The sequence below is a fragment of the Lupinus angustifolius genome, chromosome LG17 (genome assembly GCF_001865875.1).
Source record: "Lupinus angustifolius cultivar Tanjil chromosome LG17, LupAngTanjil_v1.0, whole genome shotgun sequence".
In the NCBI taxonomy this organism is placed as follows: domain Eukaryota; kingdom Viridiplantae; phylum Streptophyta; class Magnoliopsida; order Fabales; family Fabaceae; genus Lupinus; species Lupinus angustifolius.
This window is the reverse complement of record NC_032025.1, coordinates 2,204,795-2,216,820: the sequence shown is the minus strand read 5'-3', so window position 1 is coordinate 2,216,820 and position 12,026 is coordinate 2,204,795. Positions and strand designations below refer to the sequence as shown.

Below are 12,026 nucleotides of genomic sequence, written 5' to 3'. Positions count from 1 at the left end.
TACAAACTGTATCACTACATGAGACATTAATTATGATTGATTGAAAAAATATATTTAAATTAAAATTTTAATAATTAAATATTTTTTAAGAGTTGATTATAATAATAGATGTACACCCAAAATAAAAGACAATAAGAAGATGAAGTGGAGATGTTATAATTATTCTATCTCAAAGTATGAAAATTGCTTAGTACAGCATCTGTAAACCATTCAAATCATTGAATAAAAGATATACGTTTTTATATCATCAATATAATGGATTTATTATTGAGAGAGTTATTAAAATGATTTTTGGAGATATGAATGAATAACAATCACAATAAACTTTCGTGCTGCAATGTAAAACTTTCAAACAATTGACAGTAACCGGTAGGTTTGTTACAGAAAAAGTTAGGGGGTCTTATAAATTGGAAAATTCCTTTCAAAATAGTAAGAGGATTATTTTACAACGGTCACATACACTTGATATTTTCTTTATATTATACTTCTGAACGTCTTTGAGAATTGGATGCATCATGCATGCACATGGTGGCATCCTACAAGTGCTTTTGAATTCGCTCAAGTTTTATGCCCATGACACTGTTGTTGAATTTATATGAAATAGATAAAAGGATAAATCTATATCCTTCAAAAATATTACCAACTGATAAAAGTTAACTTTTTATATTCTCAAGATAGTGGAATATTTAGTTTTTTCATTTAAAATATAGCAATATTTGACTAAGTATTAAGATGGTTGATTAATAAAAGGAATTGTAAGAAGGATCTAGAAATACTCTAAATAAAACAATAGAATAATGTATCTCCTTATATAAGGAGATAACTTATCTCCTCTAGCCAATAAAAATTTAACATGTGTATTATTTTGTTTATTTTTAAAAATATTTTTATAGAAAATGATGAAACATGACACATGTCATGATTTCATTGGCTGGCAGGAGGAGATACTCCACTCCCAATGCTTGTAGTTAATTGTTCCATTTAAGGGAGCAACATCAACCGTTGATATGACATTTAAGAGATAATCAAGGAAGAGCTCCACTAGTCAAACGTGAAAAGGTGTTTAGAAATGAGGAAAGGGTATTATTATTATTATTAATATAATATTTATTAACGGTTAATTTAAAGATTTATATATAGTGTTATTTATTATTTATTTGAGTTATTTTTTGAAAAGTCAATAATATTATTGCATATAGATTATAAATAATATAATAACAGTCTATAAAATTTATGTACTTTCAATGAATACATTTGAAGTTGACCTAATAGTATAAATACACAATACCAAAGACAAAAATATTGACTTATGTGAATAATATTTGTTGTAAATAGAAATATACACCCTAGAAGAGATTAATAGTTATCATAAAGTAAGAAAATATTATTCATTGCACAAAATATGAAAAAGAGTAAACGGAACTTTAGTTTAATAATAAAGCTTAGCACATGCTACCTCTCGTTAAAATTCATGTTTTCTTGGCCTCAAACCTCAATTACATATGCCCCTGATAAGTGAATATAAATAATTCCGACAAAGTAACGTGCCTGGAATTGATTAAATGATTTAAGGTTTTATCATACCAACCCTAGAAAATTGATATACAAATGTTTTTTTTACGTGTGGAAAGAGATTAATATCCAGCTCTCGTTTAGAGAATACAATTAATACACCTAAACTCATTTGAATACAATATATTCAATATTTATCAGACCTGGTAATAAAATCATTATTTTACTAATTTAGTTGCAAAGAATTATGGATGTACTTACTTAGATTTAAATAAGATGTCAAATTGCATATTAATGGTCACTTTCTGACCCCAGCATGTGACCATGACACTAAAATTCTCTCAGACTGCAATACCCTATTGCTAAAGCTATAAACCATCATAGACATTGGCGCAAAAAGGGGGAATTAAAAAGAGAGAAAAAACAATTATCATGTTAAGTCGGCCAAAAATACTTGGACCATTATCATGAAAGAAACTAAATAGGTTTGAATTTTGAAAATGATCATTTGGTTGATAAAGATGGAAGTGGGTCAACGGCTGTGTTATAATTAATATTAACACTAACTAATTACATCCATGATCCATGTTATGTTTCACACGCTTCTACATTTCTCTATAAAATTACGACACATTTCAACTAAATAATGGTGGAAATAGCTTATGCTTACCATAATGGGATAGAGATCACATGTTTCTAAGAATATCATGTTTTATGTTCCAAAACAATCAAATTTAACAAGTAATATAAAAATGTTATTTTTTGTTTTAAAAAAAATTCTTTTTATGTATGTGACAATATATGATTTGTCCAAGACAGAGAATGAGATATCCTTAAATATATGTGATATTGTTCACAGTAGTGGCTTAATATCTTTGAACCTCGTGCCCTAAGTTGCAGTATTTGTATTAGAGAAGTTTGACGGATTAGGCTTTCTTGGAAGTGAGCTAGTCTTTCACGACCAACAAGTCTGCATGGTCTTCTTTTTTTTTTAACACAATATAGTACCGTAGCTACAAAGCTATGCATTGAGATTTGGATTTGAAGGGGTTTTGAGGAAGGCATGGACCAGGTAGCATAATCACTGACCTTATCATAAGCTACAAAAGAAGAAATTTATAGGGAAGTGTCAATAATTTTATGGTTGTGTTAATGAGGAACCATTTGAGGATTCTCCATACTTGTCGTGTGAAAGATGAAATCTCCTTGTATATGGATTCATTAGGTATTGTGGGGGTCCATGTGGAACATGAGAATCAATTAAATTGATCATGTGCAAAATGGAGATAAGGTTTATGGGCTATATTGTTTGTTTGTCTTTCAAATTAAATTAACTTATAACACCCATTTGATTCTTAATTACTAATTTGTCAACACAAGAATCCTACAAATCATTCCTTAATAACATTCCAAAATGTATATGCAACACTCATTTTCCTTTTGTGTAATATAGAGTTTGTGCGCCAAAACTATAATTTTCCAGTCAAGGTACATCTATAATGTAAATGTTCCGACTGGGTTCTTGAGTTCACTACATATTTGGTTACATACTGAACACAACCGTGACATGTAACCAAATTCCTTATGGCCACGTGGGAAGAATTTGGGACCATTAACTAATAAAACAGTTAAAATTTGGTACTACTAGTTTTTCTTGGCGTGTGCTTTTGATTACATAACATTGGCAAAGCAGCCATGTGGAGACAATAAAATCGGACTATGATGCGTGTATATGGTGTGAATTAGGGTCTCTAACACTAGTGCAAAATATACATTGAACATCATAATTCAACATAGATTCTTTTCTACCTGATGTTAGAAACAAGACGGTAACATTTTTTAAATCAAGTTAAAAAGAAAAGGCATTGGTTCAAAAAAATAACTTTTTGTAAGTGAAATAACTAGTTTCAAACCAATAGATTAATTGGAATTGAAGAAGATGAATCTGGGATTTGCATTTGATAATTATTTAATCAAAATAGTAAAGCAGGGTCTCACTCATCACCGACTTCTCTCCTCTCAGATTATACTCATGCTAAAACAAATAATTGAGGTACCTCTCTAACATAAGTACCCTCTCTCTCAAAAGAAATAATCCATAGAAATTTTTGGTAATATACTTATATATTTGTTAGTTAAGCATGTGATAATATGTGATATATCATATGTGAGTGCATGTCTTCAAGAAGAAAAAAATATGTTTGGTAAAGGCCTTTTCCTACAATTTTTGTATTATTTTGTGACAAAGGGAACACATTAATTAAGCTGTGTCGAAGAAAAGATACGTCAGGCCATGTGCGTAGATAACTTTGATCCTATATTATTTTAAATAAGTGGGGGTCATGCTAGTTAAGGGTCTTCAAGGAGAAAATAAGTTAAGAGAAATTATTTAAAAAAATTTGTATTACCAAGAGTATTCATTATCCTATAGATAAAGAATTAATTTCTTTTGAAGTGTATCCTTATTCCTTTCAACAATCACTCACAGGAATCGAGCTATTAATTTTTTGGTCATATTAGAATTTAATAAGTTTTGACTATTAGACCAATGTCACCATGGTATTGAATTATTAAATTGTGATATGGTCAGTTGCATGGTGTATATATAATATATTACATTACATACAACTCAAAAAGGCTTAATGATTTCTAGTGGGGAGAGGGGGAAAAGAAAACTAATAAGGGTCTAAAGATACAATCCACTGGTGGGTTTTTTTAATTAAAAACTTTCTCCTAGTTCAATAGAAATATTAGCCGGTTTGAGATAGGGAATTAGATGTTGTCATAGGAGGATAGCTAGATTAGATTATAGTTTTAAACAAGATAAGTGACCCCTCGTGTGAGCGTAAACATATAGTTATATATTCCAAGAGCGTTATCTTTCACAATAAAATGGGTAAGGTATCAAGTAAAGGTGAGAATAGAAGGTTAAAGGCTATATATAGATATATAATATGGGGATATCAATGAGTATGAGTACCAATCATTTTCACTATGGAAGACGCGTGGGATATGGAAAGGATGGAATAAAGTGAAGTTTTTATAGGTGAGTTTGAAGTTAGATAGCCTAGGCTTTTAATAAGATCACATACTAGAAGAATCCCGTGTGGCTCAAGAAATGTTCAAAAAGATGCAAAAGACAAAGAAAAAGTAGGGAAGGTCACGAAAAGAAGCATATAGACATAGCAATTTGCAAGAGAATTATACACATCATAGGTAGCTTTCGGTAATTCCTGATGAATTGATCGTTGGTAATGCCATATACAAATATCTTTGGAGAATTGGAGTTCTTTTTTTCTTGCTAACAATTATTCACGGTCGAGGTAGAATGGAATCTGTTTACTCAATCATGTTCACTTGTGTCTATTTTATGCTAAAATTTGATAGCTTCAAATAGAGGCCTCTGGAGAGTAAAATATTTGCTTTCCTTACTTCACATATTATTTTTTTTTTTCTACTATTTAATTATACATCAGTTACCCTCATTAGCTTACTTTTTCATTGTTCTCCTTTTTTATTTCACATGCTATAACAAGACTCATATTTACAATTTTTATTAATTAATTATTGATCAATAAAATATAATTAAGTAATTAAGAGTATAAAATAATTCTTGCATCCATTATACACAAGTAATTTTTTCTTTAAATACAATGATGATTATGAAGATTTAAGTTTATGATCAAAGACTCTTTAGAAGAGACATCAACACAATCAGATGAAAGACTCTTTACTCAGATTTATATATTTATTACTTATTGTAGTCTTAAAATATTAATGTAAATTTCAATCATTACTATATTTATATATGGTTATCGTTAAACTTAAATATCTTGATTGATTGTCTGCGTGAATAAGCTTATATCCTCAAGTTAAATCTCAACACACCCTCCATGATTAGAGACAAACAGAAAATTTAACAATGTGAACAAACAAGGGGAGTTTACCATAAACACAAGATGTTGTGCTCCACACTAACATGTTGAAGCTAAGAGACTCATCTTCTTATGCAATCAAAATTGTCAGAGTAACTCATTAGTCCTCTACATATGATGACTTAATAAATAACACTCAGCTAGACCAGACAAATTTCATGGCTCAGCAAAATATTAGGAGAAATGAAGCAGTGAATGATCTGGAAAATATAGGAATGACATTGGATATCTCAACCTTGATTAATTTCCTTCTGCTTTGCCTTGCATACTTCTGCATTCTTGATGAATTTTTTGGTCAGATCATCAACCTGTTGGCAGGAAATATCATAAAACCAAACTTCAGAAGCTGTGGAATCTGGTTATCATCTCAGCTGCAATAAGCATATATAACTCACTTCTTTTTCAAATCTTTTTGTGTCATCCTTGGGAAGATTTGAGTACAATTTCTTAATTGTGCCCATTGCCTGTAAAATTGACAAGTCCACTCTTCTAGCTTGAAGATACATAGATAACCCAAAACTTAGGTCCAGGTACAACCCTTTAGAATACTCACCAGAATGTTGCAAATGAAATTTTCAAGTAATAAAAAAAATGGTGCAAGTCAATTGCTAACTAAAAATAAATTCAGGTTTAAAATTGCTGAAAAGATTCACCTCAAGGGAGAAGTCTCTATCCTAACTTAATTTATCATAAGGCAAATCTACCCACACAAAAAAAAGCCAAGATAGCAAAGCTTTCCATAATAAAACACACCTTTTGCCTAGCTCTTCTTAATACTCTACCGAGAATCTTCACAAGATTTAGTAACCACCTTAGTCATGGCCTGAAATAAATTACCAAACAATCAGAAATATCAGCAATATGTTATGTGATGAGGAGCTTTAAGTGTAGACCATAATTAACTGGAATAAGTGTAACGAACTTACCTGCATATGCTCGTTGGTCAATCTGTTCATTTCATGGTGGAGAAGTAAATTAGTCAATAGACTATGAGCGTAAAAGTCAAGTTCTTTAATAGCCACTATATCCAAACAAACTTCACTCATGAGTAATGAGAATTGAGTAAATACTTATGGTGGAATAACAGCAATCAATCTATCACCATCTGCTTTAGGATTTAACCCCAACGGAGATGAAAATTGGCATTGTCTATTTGTTTAAGTGTCTATAGAAATTATTAATACGCAAAAGTAGTAGTAGTTTAGTACTTAGCATAGCACCCAACAATAAAAAATAACATCTCCCAGGATAAACAACCTGTGGATCATAAGGATTAACAGATAAGGTTTTCAGATCTATGACGGAAACAACTGCAACTCGATTCAAAGGCATCTTCATACCGCTAATTTCTACAGTAATATGATCAAGCAGTCCTGTAGAGATATATCCATTATTATTAATCTATAGAGGAATAACTATCACCGGCAGTCCGGCACAGAAAACATTGAAAAAAATTATGACACCCAGTAATATACCTTGAGAAGCCCTTCCAGTTTGTAGCTTGCTTAGTTCTGCTGACAACGCACCTATTGCTGCCTCCATCAGTGAGACAGCATTTGCCTTAATATTAGGCACAACGTCTGGTGCAATTTCAATCATGCTAAAACCCGCTTCATCCTCTGAAATATACGAACCAATGACCATTAAATAAGAATGTATATAAAGAGTATTAAAACAGTCTATCAACAATTTATAATCAAAACATTCTCATCAGTTTAAAAAGTAACAGCAAGGAGTTGGCTGATTTCAATCGGGAAAAGGATTTTGCCATCCCTACTCACTTACATTCATCCAAGATCTATGTACCTTTGTTGCTTATGTTCATTTTCACATGTTGTAAACTCACAAACCAATAAAGCTCATCCGTATACCAACCAGCATAGAAAAACAGAGATGGTCCAAAGCAGAAAATCTTGTGGAAAAATTTAAGAAACCGTTTAATATTTTTTTTACTTTTCAGATTTCTTTGGAGTTTTCAATCAAATTTTCTTCACTGAATGTACCCAAAATTTTGGTTCTGAGCTAACATTTTCATTTTCCACATGGTGAAAACTCACACAGGTCAATAAGCTCATTCAGTATAACCAGCATAGAAAAACACAGAAAAGTCCAGCAAAGAAAAACAGAGATGAGTCCAGTTCAGAAAATCTTCTGAAAATTTCATGAATCTTTTCCAATTTTATTTTATCTTTCATAATTTTTTCAGTAGTAAAAAAAATCTTAAATGGTTGCATCCGAAATTTGTGTTCGGAGCTTGAGGCTTTGGTCAAAAGCCTACCAATACACAAATAGTAATACAACCAAAATCTTATGACAGCAGCAAATCAAACTAGTCCTATAGCTGAAATTATAGCATCCAATACCCATTTTGACTAAATATGATTTATTACCATATTACTTAAACTTACTCATAAGAAAACAAAAAACATAGAGGAATGAGAATATTCAATTCCTCTCCTTAAATCAACATAATCGAGCAATGACGAAGAAATGATTTTTCGACGTGCCCGTGTTGAACTACATACGTGTAAAGACATACTTGACTTTCTTCCTTTGGCAAAGGTTCTGCGACTTTCCATGATAAAATTAGAAGCTGAAACATTGAAAACCATATCGCTATCGAACATAGACATGTTAATGGGAGTTTTAGTAATGTGAGAGCTGTTGTAACCATGATCTATACAAAGTACAAACATTTTTTATATGGTATATCTATAAAACAGAGCATAGAAATAAGTATAGGTTCGGCAACGCAATCCAACAAAGTGGATTCATTGTTTAGGATCACGCGCCTCTTTGCCATGCACCTTCTCCTCCGATTTTCTTCTCTTTTCTTTCTTTCTTTCAACAGATTTGCTCAGCCAGTAACGCAACGCAGTGATGTTCAACGCTGAATTCCTCAATATTTCTCTTCTCTAGTTCTCTTCTATCCTTCTGTGAAATTTCTCACTTCTCTTGGGCCCAAATGCTTCTTCCACTGCTTGCAACTTGCAAGACATTTTGGATGTAACTAGTCAATAAGGATTTGGGCCATAATAAAACCTTTCCTCATGCCTCATTTGTTTCTTCGGTAATCGGTACATTGCAAAACTAAATAAACAATAAATCTTGGGGTTAAAAAAAATAAATAGGATAATAGATAGTCTTACGTGATCTTAACTCAACTTATACTCACATTAATAATAAATAACGACATAAATATAAAATGAATTGAGACAAAGAGTAAGGGATAAAAAGAGAGAAACGATTAACTAAAGGGACCAATGAGTAATTTTAATTAAAATTTATATAAATTAGAAGTTCTTTTATGCCCATTCCTAATAATAAAAATTTCTTTACGTTTTCTCTTCCTTTTTTAATGAGCTTCTTTTAGAAACAAACATATATAATGCCTCGATAAAAATAAAAACTAAATTTTGACTTCTCTTTTTTAAGACAATCTCAACGTGACAAAAATTGTGTTGAGTATATTTCTAGTTACATAATTACATTTTTAGTAGTAAGAAGGATAAGAAATTAATTTTTTTTGGTTTATGATTGTTCCTTCCAATAAATGTCACTACCATAAATCAAATCATTGATATTGTGATCATTCTTAGATCTAGGGGACCTTATACCATTAGACCAACACCTTAGAGCACTCACGATGGTAACAAAAAATTGTTCTTAATGAAATAAACATGTTCTTCATCTAAGTTCACCACTAGAGAGAAGTCATTCTTGTTCTTATTTCGCAATGGTAAACTAAATAAGAATTGTTCTTAAAGTTGTGAGTCTAACATTAAAAAATGGAAGAAAAAAAATGTTACAAGAAATAAATATAAATGTGGAGTAGGTTTGTGGAGTCCATTTAAGAACAGAAATAGAGTTGCAATATCAGAAGTGATTTTGACCTTGAGTTACTTAAGTTGTTGAAAGGTGTAAATAAATATAAAATAATCAATGAGACCTATTTAAGAACGAAAAAGGTGTTGCACAATTGTGATGCTCTTATTGGTAAAGTGAAACATCAATAATTTAAGTTAGATATATTATTATATAAATTGGTAATTAAAATTTTATATACAAACTTTAATTATGTTTCAAATGCAAAAATATCACAAATGCATATGAGTACACCTAGCTCATTTAGACTATATATTTTATCCGAAAAAGTGTAATGTGTATCATTCTCAATATCAATTATAGTGGTTAGTTAAATATATTTAATTATTAAATTAATACATTTTTCCAATCAATGATAATTAGTAATATATTGTGTTTCACACCCTTTTAGAATAACATATGTGCTTACAGGTAACTTTACCAAGGATACCAAAAACATGAAATCACAGAACATATACGGTCCATATCATTGATTCTACTTTATACTTTGTAAATGTGCTCGTGCTAACACAATACGTCACTAGAATAACAAATTTGCACCCCCTATAAGCATAAACTATCCCTCTTCAACTCTTTCTGCAAGTGCCCCTGTGCCAATCTCAAACTTTAATTTCATATGTAACCATGCCGACTAAAGACTTTCCAACTATACGTGTTGAGAACAAAAGCACGATATTCATCCATCTGTCAATAAATATATAAACAATGTAATGTTTACAATGTTCAAAATCAATACACATTATAAAACACATGAACTTTTCACATTGACTAATTTCATATGTCCATCGTCAAAGACGACTTCTCATAATCCAGTTATAGGTATATTATATATCAGAATCCACTTATTTATTTATTATTGGCGTGATTATTATTATAAGTCTTTTATTGACATGTCAATATCACTATGAAAGCTTAAAACAAAATTCCTTCCATATTATTAACTTACCATTAAAATTTACTAAGGATTTTTATTTAAAGATATATGTATTATAATTGATAATGAATACGATTACAATAATTGGTTCACGATATTAGTGGAAGAAAAATGTTGTGAAGAGAACGCCACCCAGTGCATCCTGTTCCTTAATCGAAAAGGCTATGGTGTTAGAGAGTTTAAACATTTTTTTAATTTGAAAATTGAATTGGTTGACTATTCATAGTTGACACTTGACACATTCATTTGAAACCTTCCAAAGTTCCACCAGAAGTAATCCTGAACATATAGGTATATAATATATGAGGAAAATATATGTGAATGACGATATAAAAACTTTATACATTATCAATATATTATTTATATTTAATTATTATTAATTCTTTAAAAATTAATATAAATTAATAATGAATGATATATTGTCTATATATAAATCTTTATACTAACAATACATATATTATACTCATAATGCTAATACATATATTCTCCTATATTGTCAACAAAACCATACGCTAAGTGGTCCTCTACAATAATTCTGCCACCTGGGTTGCTTTGCCTACATAAGCAAATATATATAATTGCCTTGACAAGTTCCATTATTACTTTTATGGTACTAAATAATTGAGAGCAACCACCAACCTAAGTCTTATACCAGTATATTAATTATGGGAACGTTTTTAATTCTTTCTATTATATTTCTTAATAATATTTTTATAACGCGCGCCCTTAACATGATTCTTTAATTATTATCGAAAATCCATCACCGCTTATTTTTATAGCTAGAAAAATATAAACTTTGCTTACGAGTAATCCCATTAACCATTTATTAATTTTTCTAGCTACTTGACAAGCTTTTACATTTAATGTATTCACATGAATGCTCCACCAAAAAATGACTTTGTTAATTTGAAACTCACATAAGCTCTCATTTTTGACGTGGCATCCATGCGGCATATCCGTACCTATATGCTTAATTTAATTGAGTTCACACCCTCTATAATATTGGAGGATCCAATAACAATATTAACATATGGGGTCAAAATATTTTGAAGAGATCAAATTTTTTTTTTTTTATAGTTAGAAAAATACAAAAACTTTAAAATATTATCTTCCATTCACATTCCAATACTAAAGAATCCATGACACGAATTCAATTCAATTTAATGATTACAAAAAGAAAAGTATGGTTGGTGTGTATTTAGGTCCGAATTAGATTATTTCAAGTGGGTTCATGATTTTGTGATGTGTCTCTTAACCTATAAGTCATAAAATTAAAGTCTTTTCTTTTTTGTTCGATAGATAACTGGGGGTTTTCCTTTAGCAGATTTTGGAGATGTTAATTGAGAGTGAAGTTATTAGACTTTCTTCCAAGGATGATTGATTTATAGCTTGGGGGGAATTATATAATATTTATTAGCAAAAATGGAACACATCAATTGCCAACGCACATTAATAACACATTTTTTGGAATTATTTGCATTAACATGTTAAATGAAAAATTGTGAGAACAAATTAAGGAGCAGAAAAAAAAAATATACACTTTATATGAGTTTTATATATCACAGGGGAGAAAAATGTGACAATATTGACTTTTCAAAAAATTAATTTAAATAAATGATGAATAATATGTTGACTATTTATAAATATTTACAATGTATAGATATTAAAATTAAACTAGGCATTGTTATTTTTTTGGGCACATAATTAGGCATTGTTATTACTTGTATGTTATTTGCATCTACTATCCACGGTCTCTATCA

General features: G+C 30.2%; 1 pseudogene; it reads right to left on the bottom strand.

Annotated features, from left to right (window-relative positions):
• On the bottom strand, positions 5,325-8,199 carry LOC109331549 (annotated as a pseudogene).